The sequence below is a fragment of the Stenella coeruleoalba genome, assembly GCF_951394435.1.
Source record: "Stenella coeruleoalba genome assembly, chromosome: 8".
Classification (NCBI taxonomy): Eukaryota; Metazoa; Chordata; class Mammalia; order Artiodactyla; family Delphinidae; genus Stenella; species Stenella coeruleoalba.
Window position 1 is genome coordinate 107485443 of NC_137154.1, and position 17153 is coordinate 107502595.

General features: G+C 53.0%; 1 protein-coding gene across 5 annotated transcripts in view; it reads right to left on the minus strand.

Moving 5' to 3' along the window:
• Positions 1–17153, minus strand: part of SPATA19 (spermatogenesis associated 19) — a 52380-nt gene that overhangs the window by 11903 nt on the left and 23324 nt on the right. For 4 of the 5 annotated variants that reach the window (XM_079930040.1, XM_079930039.1, XM_079930041.1 and 1 more), the window contains one exon: positions 16799–16973. The exons of the other annotated variant lie outside the window; for it this stretch is intronic. The gene's annotated coding sequence lies outside the window, so the exon portion shown is untranslated. Of the gene's footprint in view, positions 1–16798; positions 16974–17153 lie in introns of those variants that run through there. 5 annotated transcript variants of the gene reach the window in all.

Consider the following 17153-nt stretch of genomic DNA (forward strand, 5'->3'; position numbering starts at 1 on the left):
TTAGAGTAAAACATAGGAAGAACACTCTTTGACATAAATCACAGCAAGATCTCTTTTGATCCACCTCCTAGAGTAATGGAAATAAAAACAAAAATAAACAAATGGGACCTAATGAAACTTAAAAGCTTTTGCACAGCAAAGGAAACCATAAACAAGACAAAAAGACAACTCTCAAAATGGAGAAAATATTTGCAAACGAATCAACGGACAAAGGATTAATCTCCAAAATATATAAACAGCTCATGCAGCTCAATATTAAAAAAACAAACAACCCAATCCAAAAATGGGCAGAAGACCTAAATAGACATTTCTCCAAAGAAGATATACAGATTGCCAACAAACACATGAAAGGAGCTCAACATCACTAATCATTAAAGAAATGCAAATCAAAACTACAGTGAGGTATCACCTCACACCAGTTAGAATGGGCATCATCAGAAAATCTACAAACAACAAATGCTGGAGAGGGTGTGGAGAAAAGGGAACCCTCTTGCACTGTTGGTGGGAATGCAAATTGATATAGCCACTATGGAGAACAGTATGGAGGTTCCTTAAAAAACTAAAAATAGAATTACCATATGATCCAGCAATCCCACTACTGGGCATATACCCAGAGAAAACCACAATTCAAAAAGACACATGCACCCCAATGTTCACTGCAGCACTATTTACAATAGCCAGGCCACGGAAGCAACCTAAATGCCCATCAACAGATGAATGGATAAAGAAGATGTGGTATGTATATACAATGGAATATTACTCAGTCATAAAAAGGAACAAAATTGGGTCATTTGTTGAGCCGTGGATGGATCTAGAGACTGTCATACAGAGTGAAGTAAGTCAGAAAGAGAGAAACAAATATCGTATATTAACGCATATATGTGGAACCTAGAAAAATGGTACAGATGAACTGGTTTTCAGGGCAGAAATTGAGACACAGATGTAGAGAACAAACGTATGGACACCAAGGGGAGAAAGCGGTGGGGGGTGAGGGTGGTGGTGGTGTGATGAATTGGGCAATTGGGATTGACATGTATACACTGATGTGTATAAAATTGATGACTAATAAGAACCTGCTGTATAAAAAAATAAATTAAATTTTTAAAATTTTTTAAAAATTAGAAAAAAAAGACTTGCTGGGTACAGAATACCTGGTTGTAGGTTCTTCCCTTTCATCACTTTAAATTTATCTTGTCACCGCCTTCTGGCCTGTAGAGTTTCTGATGAAAAGTTAGCTGATAGCCTTACGGGAGTTCCCTCGTATATAACTTGTTGCTTTTCCCTTGACTCTTTTAATAGTCTCTCTTTACCTTTAACTTTTGTCACTTTGATTACAATGTGTCCTGGCATTGTGTTGATCTTGTATGGGACTCTGCACTTCCTGGACTTGGGTGACTGTTTCCTTTCCCAGGTTAGGGAAGTTTTCAGTTATTATCTCTTCAAATATGTTATCAGCCCCTTTCTCTCCCTGTTCTCCTTCTGGGACCCCTATAATGTGAATATTAGTGCACTTGATGTTGTCCTGGAAGTCTTCCATACTGTCTTCATTTCTTTTTATTCTTTTTTTTTCTGTTCAGCGTCAGTGATTTCTATTACTCTGTCTTCCAGTTCACTGATCCGTTCCTCTGTATCATTTAGTTTACTGTTGATTCCTTCTAGTGCATTTTGCATTTCAGTTATTGTATTCTTCATCTCTGGTTGTTCTTTATATTTTCTAACTCTTTGTTAAAGACTTCTAACTTCTCACTGTGTTCATCCATTCTGTTCCCAAAGCTCTTTGATCATCTTTATAATCATTACCTTGAACTCTTAGGGAGACTGCCTCGCTCCACATCACTTAGTTCTTCTTTTGAGGTTTTATCTTGTTCCTCCTTGTGAAACATGTTCCTTTGTTGTCTCACTTTGCCTAACTTGCTGTTTTTATTTCTATGTATCTGTAGGTTGGTTCTGTTTCCTGACTTTGGAGAAGTGGCCTTCTGTAGGAGACATCCTATGGGTCCCAGCGGCCCACTCCCCTCTGGTCTCCAAAGCCATATGCTCTAAGGCTGCCCCTGTGTGGGCTGCATGGACCCTTCTGTTGGGGCAAGCTGACTGCTGTGGGGTCCTGAAACTTCTGTTGGCTTGCTTTTGGATGGAGCCAGGGCCAAGCTGTTCCCAGAGCTGGTGCTGGCCTGCTGGTGGCTGTGGGGCTGCAGTTTTCCTGGGGTTGGTGTCAGCCTGCTGGTGGGTGAGGCTGGTCCTGAGACTAGAGCAGGCTCATTGGTGGGCAGGGCCACATATTCTGGGGCTGGTTCCTGCCCTCTGGTGGGCAGGGCTGTGTCCAGGGGAAGCTATGGGCTCAGAGTATCTTAAGGCAGCCTGTCTGCTGGTGGGTGGGGCTGTGTCCACGTTCAGTTAGCTGCTTGGCCTGATGCGTCCCAGCACTGGCAGCTACAGGCTGTTGGATGGAGATGGGGCTGGGTCCGGGGCTAATAACCGAGAGGGAGGATTCCACAATGACACTCGCCAGCACCAGTGTCCATGTGGTAGGAGGAGCTCCCATAAATGGCTGCTGTCAGTGCCTGTGTCCCAGGGGAGCTGCAGTGGCCTCCTGCCTCTCTGGGAGCCTCTCCAAGATCAGCGTTGGGTCTGACCCAGGCTCCTTTCAAATGACTGCTTCTGCCCTGGGTCCCGGAGCACGTGGGATTTTGTGTGTGCCCTTTAAGAGTGGGGTCTCTATTTCCCACTGCCCTCTGGGTCTCCCAAAAGAAGCCCTGCTGCCCTTCAAAGCCAAACATTCTGGGGGCTCATCTTCCCTGAGCAGGACCCCTGGGCTGGGGAGCCCGACGTTGGGCTTGGACCCCTCATTCCTCAGGAAGAACCTCTGCAATATTCTCCTGTTTATGGGTCACCCACCTGGGGGTGTGGGACTTGACTACATGGCTCCTCCCAACCCACCCATCTCATTGTGGTTCCTTCTTTATACCTTTAGTTGCAGACGATCTTTTCTGGTAGGTTCCCATTTTTATCATCTCTGCTTGTTGTTTTGGCGAGTCTGTGAGAGGAGGTGAGCTCAGGTCTTCCTACTCGGTCATCTTGGGAGCTCTCCTCTCTACATCTCTTCTGAAGCCCTCTCCGTCCCCTCACATTTTGTTGACAGAAAGTGAGATCAGACATCTTCATTCTTCATAACTTCAATAAAGCCCAATTCTTGTTGTGTTCTCCATTTTCCAGATGGAAAAGTTGTAACACAGTAAAGTGACTTTTCCCTAAGACTTTTCCAAGGGTGGAGTCATCTTGAAAGGACATCTCACATGTCTCCTCAATTTCAGGCAGAACCACCCGTCAGCTTGGCATCCAGAGTGAGACAGCCCTCTACCCCTCCATCTCCTCCACTCTCTGCCCACCCATCAGCTCTCAGATTTGCCCAAAGTCTGGAGGGAGATCAAACAGAGCAGCGAAGCCTCAGCACATGGGTCATTTTTTAATGGCAGGGGGTGATGTGAGGATGAATTTCAGAGTTTGGGGCCAAAGAATGAACCTAGAAATGGGCTTGTGTTGGAATATAAGTGTCAGAGGAGGACTGGAGGGGATGAGGTGGAAGAAGCCGGGGAGGGAAAGAGAGCTGTCTGCTTCTGTCAGGCCCGGGCTCCAGAGCAATAGAGATATACTGGGAGTTCAATTTCTGTTTGCCTGAGCCAAGGAGAAAATCTAATTAAATATGGTGTCTGAGTTTGGAGAAGCCGGGATGGGGCTGGAATATAAAGCATGGCAGCTACCCATAGATCATAGGGCAATATTAATAAACCCACAGAAAGGGACAGCAGGGTCCGCTGGAGGTATTGATAAAATGCAAAGCAAAGACAAAGCCGGCGGGGAATACTGCGTGGTAATGCTGATAAAGGCTTACCAGGGAGGCCCCCACGTCTGTGGCCCTGAACTGCAGTGAGCGCGGCCCCGCGCTCGTCCCCGCTCCCTTCCCTTCTGCTCTTCACCCCAACTCCGGCCGCACTCTGTTCCCCACAAGCATGCAAACTCAGCATCCATGTGCTCTCCTGAGAAGGACTAGAGGCAGGACAGTAGACGAAGAATGAACAAGAGGAATAAGTGAGTCTCTGTGTCAGCAGGAAACATCAAGGCTACAGAAGGCCCTTCTCTGCAATCTCTGAGAGTGGCCAGATGCACACTGCCTCAAGTGGAGGAAAGTCTTGCCCAGAGGCGAGGGCTGCCTTAAGTGACATCTGTGGAGATGTTCTTTGCTAGGTTGCCCATCATGGGCCGGACACTCGCAGAATTCCCCAGCCCTCTGACACTTCCAGAAGTAAAGCAAAAGCCCCAGGGACTTCAGTTTTCAAAGAACACCAGGAACTCCTTAAGAGTGTAGACCAGTGGGGCTTGGGGTGAGATTCCTGGAGACACCTGTGGCTCCTTCCTGGCTCCTCTGGCTTAGGGGGCTGGGGGGAGTCTCTTGGTGGGTGGAAGCACCACCCCTGCACCCCTCCCCACTGTGCACGCTTTTCTTTCTCAGTGGCCACTGTCACAGAGCTAGGCTCTCAGATCTTAGCTGAACTAGGTTGTTCTTTTGTCTTCTGCATTTAATTGCCATCAGCTGGTATGTTAGGACTTCACCTTATTTTGCTAAGCTTTCTGTGCTATATAGCTAGCATCTGCTTGGACTATTTTCAGCAATTTCTATTGTGTATTAATCTGTGCTGTCTACGATGCTGTGTTCTTTCCCAGGGACTGTGTGTGTGACCGTAACAGCAGTTGTCACTCCAAGTAGATCCAGTCTGCGCACATACAACCAAATTTTAAGTCTAACCCTTGACCTCCCACCCACCTCTCCACAGCCCACCTCCACAGCACCTAGCAGCCTCTTCTCGGGAACTGAATCTAGAATCAGGCAGTGCTGGGTGAAAACCCACCCCAGCACTTAGTAGCTGTGTATTAACCTCTTGGACTTCTCCGAGCCTCAGTTTCCTTTTCTGTTAAATGGGAAGGACAATCGTTTCATCTGCTCTGGACGAGGTACAAACAGTAAGTGAAACAATCCATGGGAAAAGCGCTCTTTGAGTTCTGAGACTGAGACTCTTATCTGGCCACTGGCCTGGAGAAAGGGAAGCCGTGCGGCAATGAGCAGCGAGCCCAACTCCTGCAGCAGCAGCGGGCACCTGCACCACGCGTCACAGCTCCAAGTGGCCCTTCTCCACCATTTCATCTGATCGCGACAAAATCTTATAAGGTTTGGCAGCACAGCTGTCACTGTCTTCACTTAGTAGATGAGAAACTGGATCACAGAAGCACCAAGAGATCTTCTAAGACGCAAAGCTGATCGAGTCATTCTGCCGCTGCTTTAAGCTTTTGCCTTAGGAGGGAGGAGCAGAATCGCAGTCAGGGCTAAGGCCCACCTCACCTGACCCGGGACATCCTCACGGCCTCCTCCTGCGCCATCCGTCCCCACTCTCCAAACTAGCTGCGTGGCCTTGTCCATCTCCCAGTGGACGCTGCCATCTCCCACATCCTCTGCCATTCTGCTCACCCCGCTCCAGCCATACAGCGGTTCCGTGGACAGGCCAAGCCCACTTGTGCCTTGGGGCCTCTGCCTGAAACCTTCTTCCCCAGACGTCCGGGGCTCACTTCCTCACATCATGCAGTCCGTCCTCAACATTCACCTCTGCAGCAAGGCCACCCAGGGCTGTGTCACATAGAAGAGCAATTTCCAGTCACTCCCTCTCTCCTCTTTCTTCTTTTCTTCCCTACAAGGCATAGAGCGTCACCAGACCAGTTATCTACTATCCACCTATCTATCCACTTAACTACCTATCTACCTATCTACCTACCTGCCTATCTATTTACCTATCTACCTACCTACCTGTCTATCTAACAATCTATCCATCCATCTATCTGTCCATCTACCTATCTAACTATCTACCATCTATCTATCAGTTTGCTTACTGTCCACCCCCTGCCCTCACTAGAAGGAAGAGCTAAGACTTCCTTTTACCCACCACCCTTAAGTCAGATCCTGTAAGAGTGCCTGGCAAACAAAATGTGCTCAACAGACAACAGGAGTCATCACTGCTGCTCTCATGCTTCATCCTCATAATAATCTCACGCACATAGAGGTGGTGTTTAATGGTTAAATGAGCAGGCTGGGAGCCACACAGTATAAGCTACAGTCCTGGCCCCTCCGTGTACGACCTTTACCATCTTGCACCAGTGTCTTCACCTCCCCGTGTCTGACTCGTCGCCTGTGAAGCGTGGGTACTGGCAGCACAACAGCGTACGGCTGTTGAGAGAAGTGAACAATATGACCGAGCTTACATCAAAGGCTGAGTAGGTGTTACCTATTGCTGCTGTGATGATCGTTACCGTCACCATCAGCATTAACCCTGGGAGTCAGCACAACAAATGATCCTTTAAAAATAAAATTTAAAAATTTATAAAGACTCCAAGAAGTTAACAGCACAAAGTCACAAACGAGCCTCCAGCAGGACAGGAACCAGAGCCCCACCGGCTAACAGCCAGGGTTGCTGCCGCCATCCCCTGCTGCCCCCTTCACCACAGTTGGACACGCGGGCAGACTCCTGCCCCGGTGCCACCCCACCCTGCAGAGAGCGGCCGTAGCCACAGACACACACACTCTCTTCTCCCCGTCCTGAAACAGACGCTGCATGCCGCCCGTCCAGCCGCCACATCCACTCTTCTTTCCCGTAACAGAACCTCATTTGGGGGGACAGCCATGCAGCCAGGCCCAGGGATGAGCCACCCACTGCCCTGACACAATCACAGAACCTGAATTCCCCTGTGCCATTCCTGGCCAGTGAGACGTAAAGGGATGCAGCTGAAGCCTTGGGGGAATTTACAGGACCCCACCCACTGTCCGCTCCAGACACACTGTCCCTCAGCCAGCTGTCCTCACATCTCCTGAAAAAAGGACTCCAAGCTTCCACCCTCTCTGTCATCACCCACCACGTTCACAGCCTCGCGTCCAGCTTGGACCCTTCTCCGGGGCCTTCGTTCGTTCATTCATCAACACCTGCCCGTGCCCAGCACCCGGCTGCTGCTGGACAGGCAGCTGTGACAGGGCGGCCATCCCTGTCCTTGGGAAGGTGGCTACACTGCTCTCAGCAGCTCAGAGCCCTGCTTCAGTCTTCAAACTGCCTCCCAACCACCCTACGGGACAGGCAGAGCAGAAATCAGAGAGAGAGAGAGAGAGAGAGAGAGAGAGAGAGTGTGTGTGTGTGTGTGTGTGTGTGTGTTTCTTTAAATGTTTTAAATGAGTCTCAGAGAAATTAAGCCACTTGCCCTTGATTAGACACATTTAGAAAGTAACAGAGCTGGGACTTCAAGTTTGGTGTTCTTTCTACCACAGGAAAACTTAAATTCTAAGAAATACAATTCAAAGAGGACTCCTAGGGTCAGAGACGTCCCACAGTGATGGAGGAGGCCACTCACACAGCCACCCGCTCACGTCCAGCAGCACCTGCGGTGACCGAGGGTGGGGGGATGGGAGGGAACTGGGCCCGTACTCAGGGGATCATGTCCAAGTAACCAAAACTCGCAAGACCCCACACCGAGGATCCTTCTCTGGGGAACTCTTCTGCCTCTTTGCCCATATTTGTTGTCATTGTACCCAGTCCATGAAGAGCAGGAGAGGGCTTACTCCTGGCAACAGAGCAGGAGCCCTGATGGGGCCTGTGATGCTGAAGGTGACAGGAAGAGAGAACGAGAGAGGCCCCTGAGAGGAGGAAGTCTGCGAGAGCTGTTCATGCCCGTCTGCTCTGTCAGCCTCTGTGTTCCTTAGACGGCCTTTCGTGTTCAGTGACAAATGTAAACAGCAATCCCAGAGGACGGCCCCCAAGGCTGTTCATCGCTACAGGGACCCTCACCCCAGTGACCTTGGGGAGATGCTTCCTCCACTGGGGTTCATTCGGGCCTCACACACCCATGAGAGATTCCATTCGGAGAGGAGGCCCACAGTCTGTACGTCAGACCTTCCACGCCCGGGGGCGGTGGTGGGTAGGGGCACTGTGGAGAGACGCAGGGGTCAGTACCACAGACAGGGTGTGGGCCAGCCAGGGTCTGTACCTCCAGGGGGTCGGCTAGGCTGCACTGCATCAGCTCAGCCCCTACTGGGCACCTACTGAAGATGAACAAAACACCAATCTTGCCCTAAAGAATCTTACCATCTAGCAAGTCTGACAGGACCACAAATGAAAAAAAAAAAAATTTAAATACAGTATGAAAAGAAATTATGCTAAAGAGAGAGACAGTGAGATATGGAACTAAACATGATCCTATTAGCAAGTTAGGAGCAAGGAGAAAGAGGAAACATTTCCAGGGGATGTGGCATTTGAGCTGGGCCTCAAAGGGCGAGTGGAATGTCCAGGACAGGGACTGGGGTGGGGGGCATTCCAGCCTGAAGACCCAAGGTCCACACCGAGTCGTAGGAGAGGATGAAGCCTGCAGGACAGCCCACTGGCGTGTGGACAAGCAGGGCCCTCACCATCTGGGAGGGTTGGGTCTGACCTAATGGGCATGGGGTGTGGATTAGGAGAAACTGGAGGCCCCATCTCGTCATTCACAATAACTCTGGGAAGTAAAGAAATGCACGGACCGAAGACGGGAATGACATACATATAATCCTGCCTACCACCTGCTCACTGAGGAACGTTTGTCCAAACCGAACTTCCCGATGCAAAACCTGGAGGGTCCTGGGGTTGAAGCTGGGAGGGTCTCAGATCTGGGGGTCTGGCAGGGAGGCCGCCTCGACCCACAGTGCAGCTTCCTCCTCTCCTCTCGTGGGCCTTTCTGCCTGTCGCGAAATTACGCTTGGTCACTGACAACATCCCCCAGGCTTCTCCCCACTCCTTCAAAGCCCAGGGTGGTGGATGCCTAGATGGAAACACAGCTTTTCTGATGAAAAAGACCCCTGAGAGTTGGAGGCAAGGGAAAGCTACCATTCTTTCTGTGCTGCACTGACTGTACCCACATCACTGGGATCTCAGCGGCGTGCAGGACACCATCAGAAGCTGCAGGTGCCTTGCTCCGGCCCTGCTCAGTTACTTTGACTCCCATTTTACCCATGAGCCCAAGGCCACAGTCAGCCCAGTCTTCGAGTCCCTCAACGCACCTTGTTGAGGGACTCCTACGTGGCTCCCAAGGCCAGGCGACCGGACCCAGGCCTCAGAGCCAAGACCCAAGACCAGCTGGACCCCAGAATCCTGGCCAGGCACAGAGAGCAGGAGGGAGAGAAAGTACCGATCAAATCACAGTTGCTTTCCCCGCTCCAACAACACGACCACCATCGGTTCTGGGCAGGGCTTCGACAGTCCCACCCCCAGGGCAGTGCAGGGAAGGGGGTGTAGACACCTGGGCTGATTTGCCCGAGGACTCCTGCACATGCTGGAGCAGTGGAGGTCAGGGAGGGGCGGGAGGGCACACAGCACAGACTGTGTGCTGGCTCTGCCACCTCTGATACCGCCACCCTGAGAGGGACACTCACACCTGACAGAGGGGACAGCCCACCACTGGAGGAGCTAAGGGACTCAGCCATGGCCACACAGCCAGCAAAGGCAGAGCAGGGACTCAGTGCTGTTGCCCGCCCCCCTCCCCAAGAGCTGGCAATGGCCCCATAAAAGGCAGCCGAAACAGTGCCAGCCCCAAGGAAAGCACCTGGGTGCACCCTTTGCTTCCCAAGGCCTCACTGGTCCTGATGGCAGGAGAGCCGCGTAGAGAAACGCACACACCCCAGGCTGACACTTGAGCGTCTCCCCTGCAGGAAGTAGAGACAACCCCCTCCAGGAAGTACTCAGAAAGTGCTAGAAACCTAAGGGGCCCTGGATGGAGGCGGGGGATGAAAGGTGAGAGAGGCAGGAAAGTGAGGGTGTGGAAGGGACTAGAGCTGAAGAGGGCCCCGGGGGAACCACGCTCTGCATGACTTGTCTCTCTGTTTCTCTCCCTTTTGTTAATTCTGGGACCAAAGCAGAGCAGGATGCCCTTGGGTGGTCACCAGCTAATTGGCCAAAGATGCTTCCGAAGACCGGGTAGAGGAGGCAGCAACGAGAGAAGCACGTTCCCTCCCAGGCTGACCCAGGAGTCCCCAGATTCTCTTCTGCCAACAAAGGGCCTGAGGACAGCTGTCTCAGAACAACCTGCATGGGCCTCATAAAAATGCAGGTTCCTGGGCTCCGTCCCCAGGCCACCCAGTAAAATGAGTCGGGTGGTGCTCAGCAATGTCCACTGTTAACAAGTGCCCTGGCACTCTGGTGGGATTCTGACGCCCACCAGCTTTGCACAAAGTGGACACAGGACTTAGGTCCTGAAAAGGGACTCCAAAGGCCCAGCACTGTTCACAGTGACGCTCCTTCCTTGGCTGCTATGCCCTGCGTAGCCCCCATCCCTCCCCTCGTGAAGGGGGCCCTGGAAGCCCCGAGTGGCGTGCAGGCAGGGACTGGGCTTTGTGGACTAGGAAGGTGACCGCCCTCCTCCAGCCTCTGCCTGTGCAGCCAAACAGAGCAAGGGGCCTCCTCCCCCATAAAACTAAGGACTGAGGTCCTCTACCTGCTCCCCAAACCAGGGGCCCCGAGTGGGCGGAGGAGCTGAATGCAGGTGCTGACGGAGGTGCTGGAAGCTGGTGTGCCCTCCGTGGGGGACAGTGTGATCAGAGGCACCGGCAGCTGGCAACACCAGGGCAACAGCACCCTCTGCTGGACACAGGATACCACATCACCCTCCCGCCTGGAGCAGGCCAAGCCTGGCGCCTCTCCCCAGACCCCAAGGGAGCTCAAGGCCAGAGGAAGTACCTTTCCTCAGTTGGCACACTGGCCCAGAGAAGGTCCCTCCCCAGGGTGTGGGGCGTCCCCGGGTCCAGCTGGTCCCCAAGGCAGGTCTCCAGAGCCCGCGGAGCTAGCAAACCTCACCCACCTGAGGGGCCAACCTGACTCGACCATACGTGGGTCTGAAAACACACCCCTCACACACCGGCTCCCAGAAGCGCTCCCAACAGCTTTATTTTCACCAGACGTTGTCTGGCGCCCCAGCATCTTTAGATGCACCCAGGGCCTGCCACTGTCCAGCACCAACTCCTGAGGGCAGTGGCTGAGCCTCCCTCTGGGAGTGACAGGTCGCCATCTCCCCGCCCCCGGAAGGCGGGAGCTCCTGGCTCGGGGTGGGGGGGGGGGTCCCCCCGCACACCACACAGCTCCTCCTGGGACCAAGCCCTTCATTCGCGGGCCTCCAGGCCCACCCACAGAGAGCTGCCTTAGGAGGGTGCCCCAAGTGACAGCCCCGCAAGGGTGGAGGCTCCGAGGGGAGCACTAGGAAAAGGCACTGCAAACCTGGAGGCCCACACTCTCGCCTGAGGCCCAGCAGGGCATCCCTTCCACAGGCGGGGGGAGCACCTGAGCCGGCTGCCCTCCCAGTGCTACCGCGAAGCAGAGGGAGGGCGGCTCAGCCGCACAGACAGCCTTTGCCATCTTCCCCTCGAACCCCCCAGGCTTCCCCACCCCAGCCAAGCCCACTGACTAGGGACCCTGCACCTGCAGGCCTGGGGCCCGCCCTCCTTGACAGAACTGAGCCCAGCTCCCGCTTTGCCCTCCAGCCACGGGCGCCTGCACCCTGGGGTGGTCTAGGAGCTTGCAGAACTCGCCTGCACAGGCGGGAGTCCATCCCCTCCCTGTCTGGCGCCCCACATTCAGGTCCTGGTTTGCCTGGGCATCCAACACCCTCCTCTGGGCATGGACCAGAGCCACCCCAGCTCTCGGTGGACATCCAGGGCACAGAATAGGCCTCCGTCCTGGGGGTCCCCATGACGCTGGGCCCCTCGCACCTCACTCTGGGCGACAGACTCAGGAGGTGCTGCTCCCACGTCCGTGTCCCAAGGCTCCACTTTGCTGAGACCCAGTCTGTCTTCTGAGACACCAGAGGCCAAGGCTGGGTCTTGGTCCTGTCTCTTCCTAGAATTAAGTTCAGCGTTAGGAAACGACATACATCCCACCGCCAGCAGCACCTCCGCCAAGTCCCAGGGAAGGCCGCCATGTGCAGCATGGGGACCAACTCCCCGCCCACCTGCCCCCCCTCACCCCACCCTCCCCTCCCGGAAGGATCCATGACCCACAAAGCCTTTATTAGCTCTTTCAGCTTCATTTAACTACACTAATGGCTTGGTCACAGCTGACTGGTCCCAAATTTGCCAGTGATTTTCTTTTAATTTACCGTGGCTCAGTCCCCCTGTAATACAGGTAGAGGAGGCATATTTGTTCCCAAACTCCCCTCCTGGGGTTAATCATGCACAGAACAAAACTCCATCTGAGCCACTTAATGATTTCATTTCCACCCAGGGTCTGGAGGAGCTGCGGCTACACCACCAATGCAGGTCCCTCGCTCCGCACACTCCACGTGCTTGAGCGAGAGGGCGGGCCAGCCGGGCCCAGGACTGCGGTCTCCCTTCCTTCCCGAGGGCTACAGCGCCCCTGCTCCTCCAGGTGCCTGAAGCTGGAGCCGAGGGCACACCGCCCGCCGCCCGCCCCCGGCCAGCATGCACGTCTGGCTCCTTTCCTCGGGTACCCTGGCAGGTTCCACGGGGTTCTCTTGCACACACCTGTAGGCTACCCGCCTCCTCTCCTGCTGTGATCTCCACCACACCCTGCCTTCCAAACATTCAGGGCCAGGCCTACGTCCCTAACTGTCCTCCACACCTTCCCGCAGGGGTGTCCCCTGCCTAGAAGACCCCTCCTCGTTGCCGAAGCCTGGAGAAGCCTCTGCTAAATGTCCCCTCTCAGGGAAGTCCACACTTTCTCTCAAGCAGAGACCACTCCCTCCTCTGCTCTCCCGTCTATGCTCACACAACCCTGAGTTATGTCTGTGCCTGTCGGCCTTCCACCACCCTGAGCCCCTGAGGACGCCACAGAATGTTCGCCTGGGGAGCCGCTCACGGCTGCACGTAAACGCTCAGGACGCTTCGAGTCAGTAGCCCTACCGTAGTTCATGGATGTGGACGTGCACTGTAGTCATCATTAAACTAAGATGCTCAAAGGCCTCCCATCTGCTCATGCTTCCCAAGTGGCAATAAGATCTAAACCCTGAGTCGCACACAGGCTTCACCTTTCGGAAACCTGTTTTTGCATGGAAATGGCACCATCTGGTGGTTTCCGGCAAAACTGGCGCTCAGTTTGGACTGTGGAGCAGGTGTTGTCCCTTCACTGAACTGTGACCCAGGAGCCTGAGGCTGAGAGGCCTGGCCCGCTGAGCGTCTCTTGGCGCCTCCCCAGGAGCGTGAGGAGAGGTCGGGAAGGCAGAGCTTCTGGGACTGCAGAGAGTGGCCCGTGGACCTCTTCCCTCCCTCCATCCTCCTGCCGAGGTCTGGACTGCAGCCCTGCCCGCAAAGGTCAGCCTGGTCCTGCCCCAGGCACTCTCAGGGGCCACCCCTCCAGCCCAGCCCTGTCTGTCCATCCACCTCCTGGACATCACATGCAAGGCCACATCAGGACCCAAACTGAGCCTACCCCATGAGACCCTTCCTGGACAGTGCACCCCTGTCGCCAGCTGTCCCCACATCCCTCCTTCCCTACTCTGCAGGTGCCACCATCACCAGGTCACCTCCGTCCTGTCTCAAGCCCATCCCCTCGCTCCCTGGGGACCCCTCCCGGGCTCCTCGCCCCCAACCTGCACCTCAGCCCGGTTCCACAGGTAACACTCCTGGGCTTCCCATCTCTGCTGGGGCAAGGCCCCACCCGCGTGGCCTGGCCCGGGCCCCTCTCAGCTCCCTCCTCTGTGCCCCTCTCCCTCCGCTCCTGTCCAGCCAGAGCAGCCTTGCTGCTTTTCCTCCTGTCCTGGAGCTCCTGCCTGGCCAGTTCTACTGCCGCTCTTCTCACTCCCCTCCTCTGCTACATGAACAGGCAGAGGGAAGCTGGGAGGGGACAGGAAGTGATGGGAAGGAAGTGCAGGCATTCCTGACCTCTAGATATAGCGGGGCAGGGGCTAAGGAACCATCCTACCTCTACCCGGTCCCCTCCACAGTGTCGGGCTGGCGAAGGTCACCACCACCACCACTACTGTCCACCGGAACGACCCCTCACCCCAGCATACTGCACAGTACGTACTGCACAGTGGTATGGCCTGAGACGGCCTGCATTCCAATCCTGGCCATGCATCTAATGGTTGTGTGGCATCAGGAAAGCCACTTAACCTCTCTGAACTTCCAGTTCTTCACCTGCAAAATGAGGTGATGATTTTAAAATAAGCAAAAGTAAATCTCAGTTCTCTTCTCTGATCAGGGCAAGTTCCCATTATACATAGTACTCCTTTATGGTAGTTGAGAAAATTGTGACTAATGTAGTCTAAAACTTGTCTCCCCTGTCAACCCAAAAGTTCCACCAGGACAGGGACAGGGGTTTTGTTCACTGCATGCTCCCCAGCCCAGCCCAGCCCAGGGCCCACACACAAAGTGGCTGGGAAGGGGGGCCTGGAGCCAGAAGGCTAGGCTGGGCTCCATCACTCCTCTATCGCAAAGTGACTCTGGTCAAGGTAACCACCTCGCGGTCTTACGTGGTCTCACGTGGTCTCCTCGCTAATAATAAAAGTACCTACACCAGAGGGCTGCTTGGGTTAAGTGCTTATAGTCTCTGGTACGTGCTAAGAGGTCACCAAACACTGGTTGTTATTCTACTAGACACTCAGTAAATGTGAGACGGTACCTCCAGTCTCTGGTCTGTGTGTAAAGAGCTTGGAAGTCCTCACCCGTCCTCGCAATAAGAGAAAAAGCTGAATAAACCAAAGAGCAACAACTCTTCCCAGATCCATCAGAGAACTAAGGTCACGGGGCAAACCGCTGACCTGAAACTAGGAGAGACAGACAGGTGGATACAGAGACTCACAATGTACCAGAGCAGAACCTCCAGGAACCAGGGCCAGGGAGCAAGGCTTAAACTATAGCTGATGGACTACTGGTAACTCAGTGTGGACAGGCTGGAGAGTTAACAAGTCCAGGAGGCCAGTCTTAGGAAGGACCTAAGGAACCCCACCAGGTTCTCACAGTGAAGATCAGAGAAACCTCCCCCACCCCCATCTCCCAGCAAGAGGAGGGGAAAATAGCCATTTTGAAATATGTCTTAAGCATTCTGTTTTCCTTAACAAAGGCCTGCTCTCAAGGAAAACTATTTTGCCAGAGCCTACCTGGCCGAGGGAAGGAAAATATTCAACTGTAGCCCCCTCCCGCTTTCCCGTCCCTCCTGAGGTAGGAGTTGGAGGAGAAACACATGTGAAGGTCACAGGCCAGGCGCACAGGTTAACTGAGACCAAGACCAAGTTAGAGGATTACAGGATGCTCCCCTCCCTGCCCCTCACACCTCACCACATCAATAGAGCTCCTGTAAAGTAAGAGGGGATTACACCTCAAAGAACTGCAAGCTTCAGGCCCTATTTAAGGAAGAATCTCTAGGGAAACCCAAAGACAAAAAGCAAGGACATGAAAGGAAATTTTAGCCTCTGACACCACAGCTGCTGGAAGGAGTAAACACAGCCTGACCCCTAACCAGACAAGTATAAAACCTCACACTGAAGGCCTGTCTACCTCAGTTCCTCTATCTCATTCATCTTACCTGGCTTTCAGCAAAAAACTACAAGGTATGATGAAAGGTGAAATATACATTCTGAAGAGACAGAGCAAGCATCAGAACCAGACTCAGACATGGCAGAGAGGTTGGAATTACCAGACTGGGAATGTAAAACAACCTTGATAAATAGGCTAAGGGCTCTAGTGGAAAAGGTGGACACCATGCAAGAACACATGGGTAACATAAGTGGAGAGATGGGAACCCCAAGAAAGAATCGGAAGGAAATGCCAGAAATAAGAAACACTGAAATAGAAATGAAGAATGCCTTTGATGGGCTGATCTGCAGACTAGACATGGACAAGGAAAGAGTCAGTGAGGTTTAAGAAACGTCAGTAGTAATTTTCCAAATGGAAAAGCAAAGAGAAAAAAAAAAATGAAAAGAAGTGGAAGAGAATATGCAAGAACTGGCGGACAATTACAGAAGGTGTAACATTTGAGTAATGGGAACACCAGGAAAGAAACAAAAAGAACAGAAAAAATATATGAGGTAATAATAGTTGAGAATTTTCCAAAATTAATGACAGACCCCAAACAACAAATCCAGGAAGCTCAGAACACCAAGCATGATAAACACCAAAACATCTACACCTGAACGTATATTCAAACTGTAGAAAATCAAACACACACACAAAAAATCTTGAAAGCTGGGGTGGGGGGACCTTACCCAGAGAGGAGCAGGATAAAAACACATCCAACTTCCCTTCAGAAACCATGCCAGCAAGAAGAGAGTGGAGCAAAATATTCAAAGTGTTGGGGGGGAAAAAAAAAACCCTAGACTTCTGTATTCTTCAAAGCTGGCCTTCAGAATGAAATGGAAATACTTTCTCAGACAAAGGAAACTGTTGCCAGCAGACCTGCCTTGCAAGAAATGTTAACAGTTCTTCAGGAGGAAAAAGGATGTAGGTCAGAAACATGGGTCTACATAAGGAAAGGAAGTGCTCTAGAGGAGGAGTAAATGAACATAAAATACTTGAGTGAAATAGACATGCCACACCTTCCCCAGGAAGTCCTCCTTCCCCAGCACAGCCCTGCCCCTAACACCCCAGGAGCCCCAGCTAGCCTGCTTCACACAATGGTAGGGGCCTGTCAGCTGTCTCCCCGCAAGGCTGAGAGCCTGTGTCCCCAGAGGCAAGCCCGTGACGTGCTCAGGGTCCAATGAATGAATGATGGCAAAGCACTCACACCAGAGGCTGGGATGGTGGTTAAATAGAGCATCTCTTTATCAGCAGTTCAGCAAGAAGACTCCAGTGCTGCCACTGTCACAAGGAAGGGCTCACCCACTGGATTCTCTCTGCCCAGGTGTGGTCGCTCCTCAGGTCAAGGGGGGTTGGACATCCTTCCGACACAGGCAGCTCCTTGACCCTGAAGGGCATCAACCTGGGAGGCAGGGAAATGCCCAGGGGCGCATCACGGAAATGTGCGAAGCCTGACAGGCAGGGCTGGCAATGCCTCCTTAAGCCCGCTGCTCTCGACATTCACAGAGCAGGATGCAGGAGTGGGAAGACCCACGAGGAGGAGGGGTGGTGTGTCAGGCAGAGCTGGTGCGGGAGCCTGGCT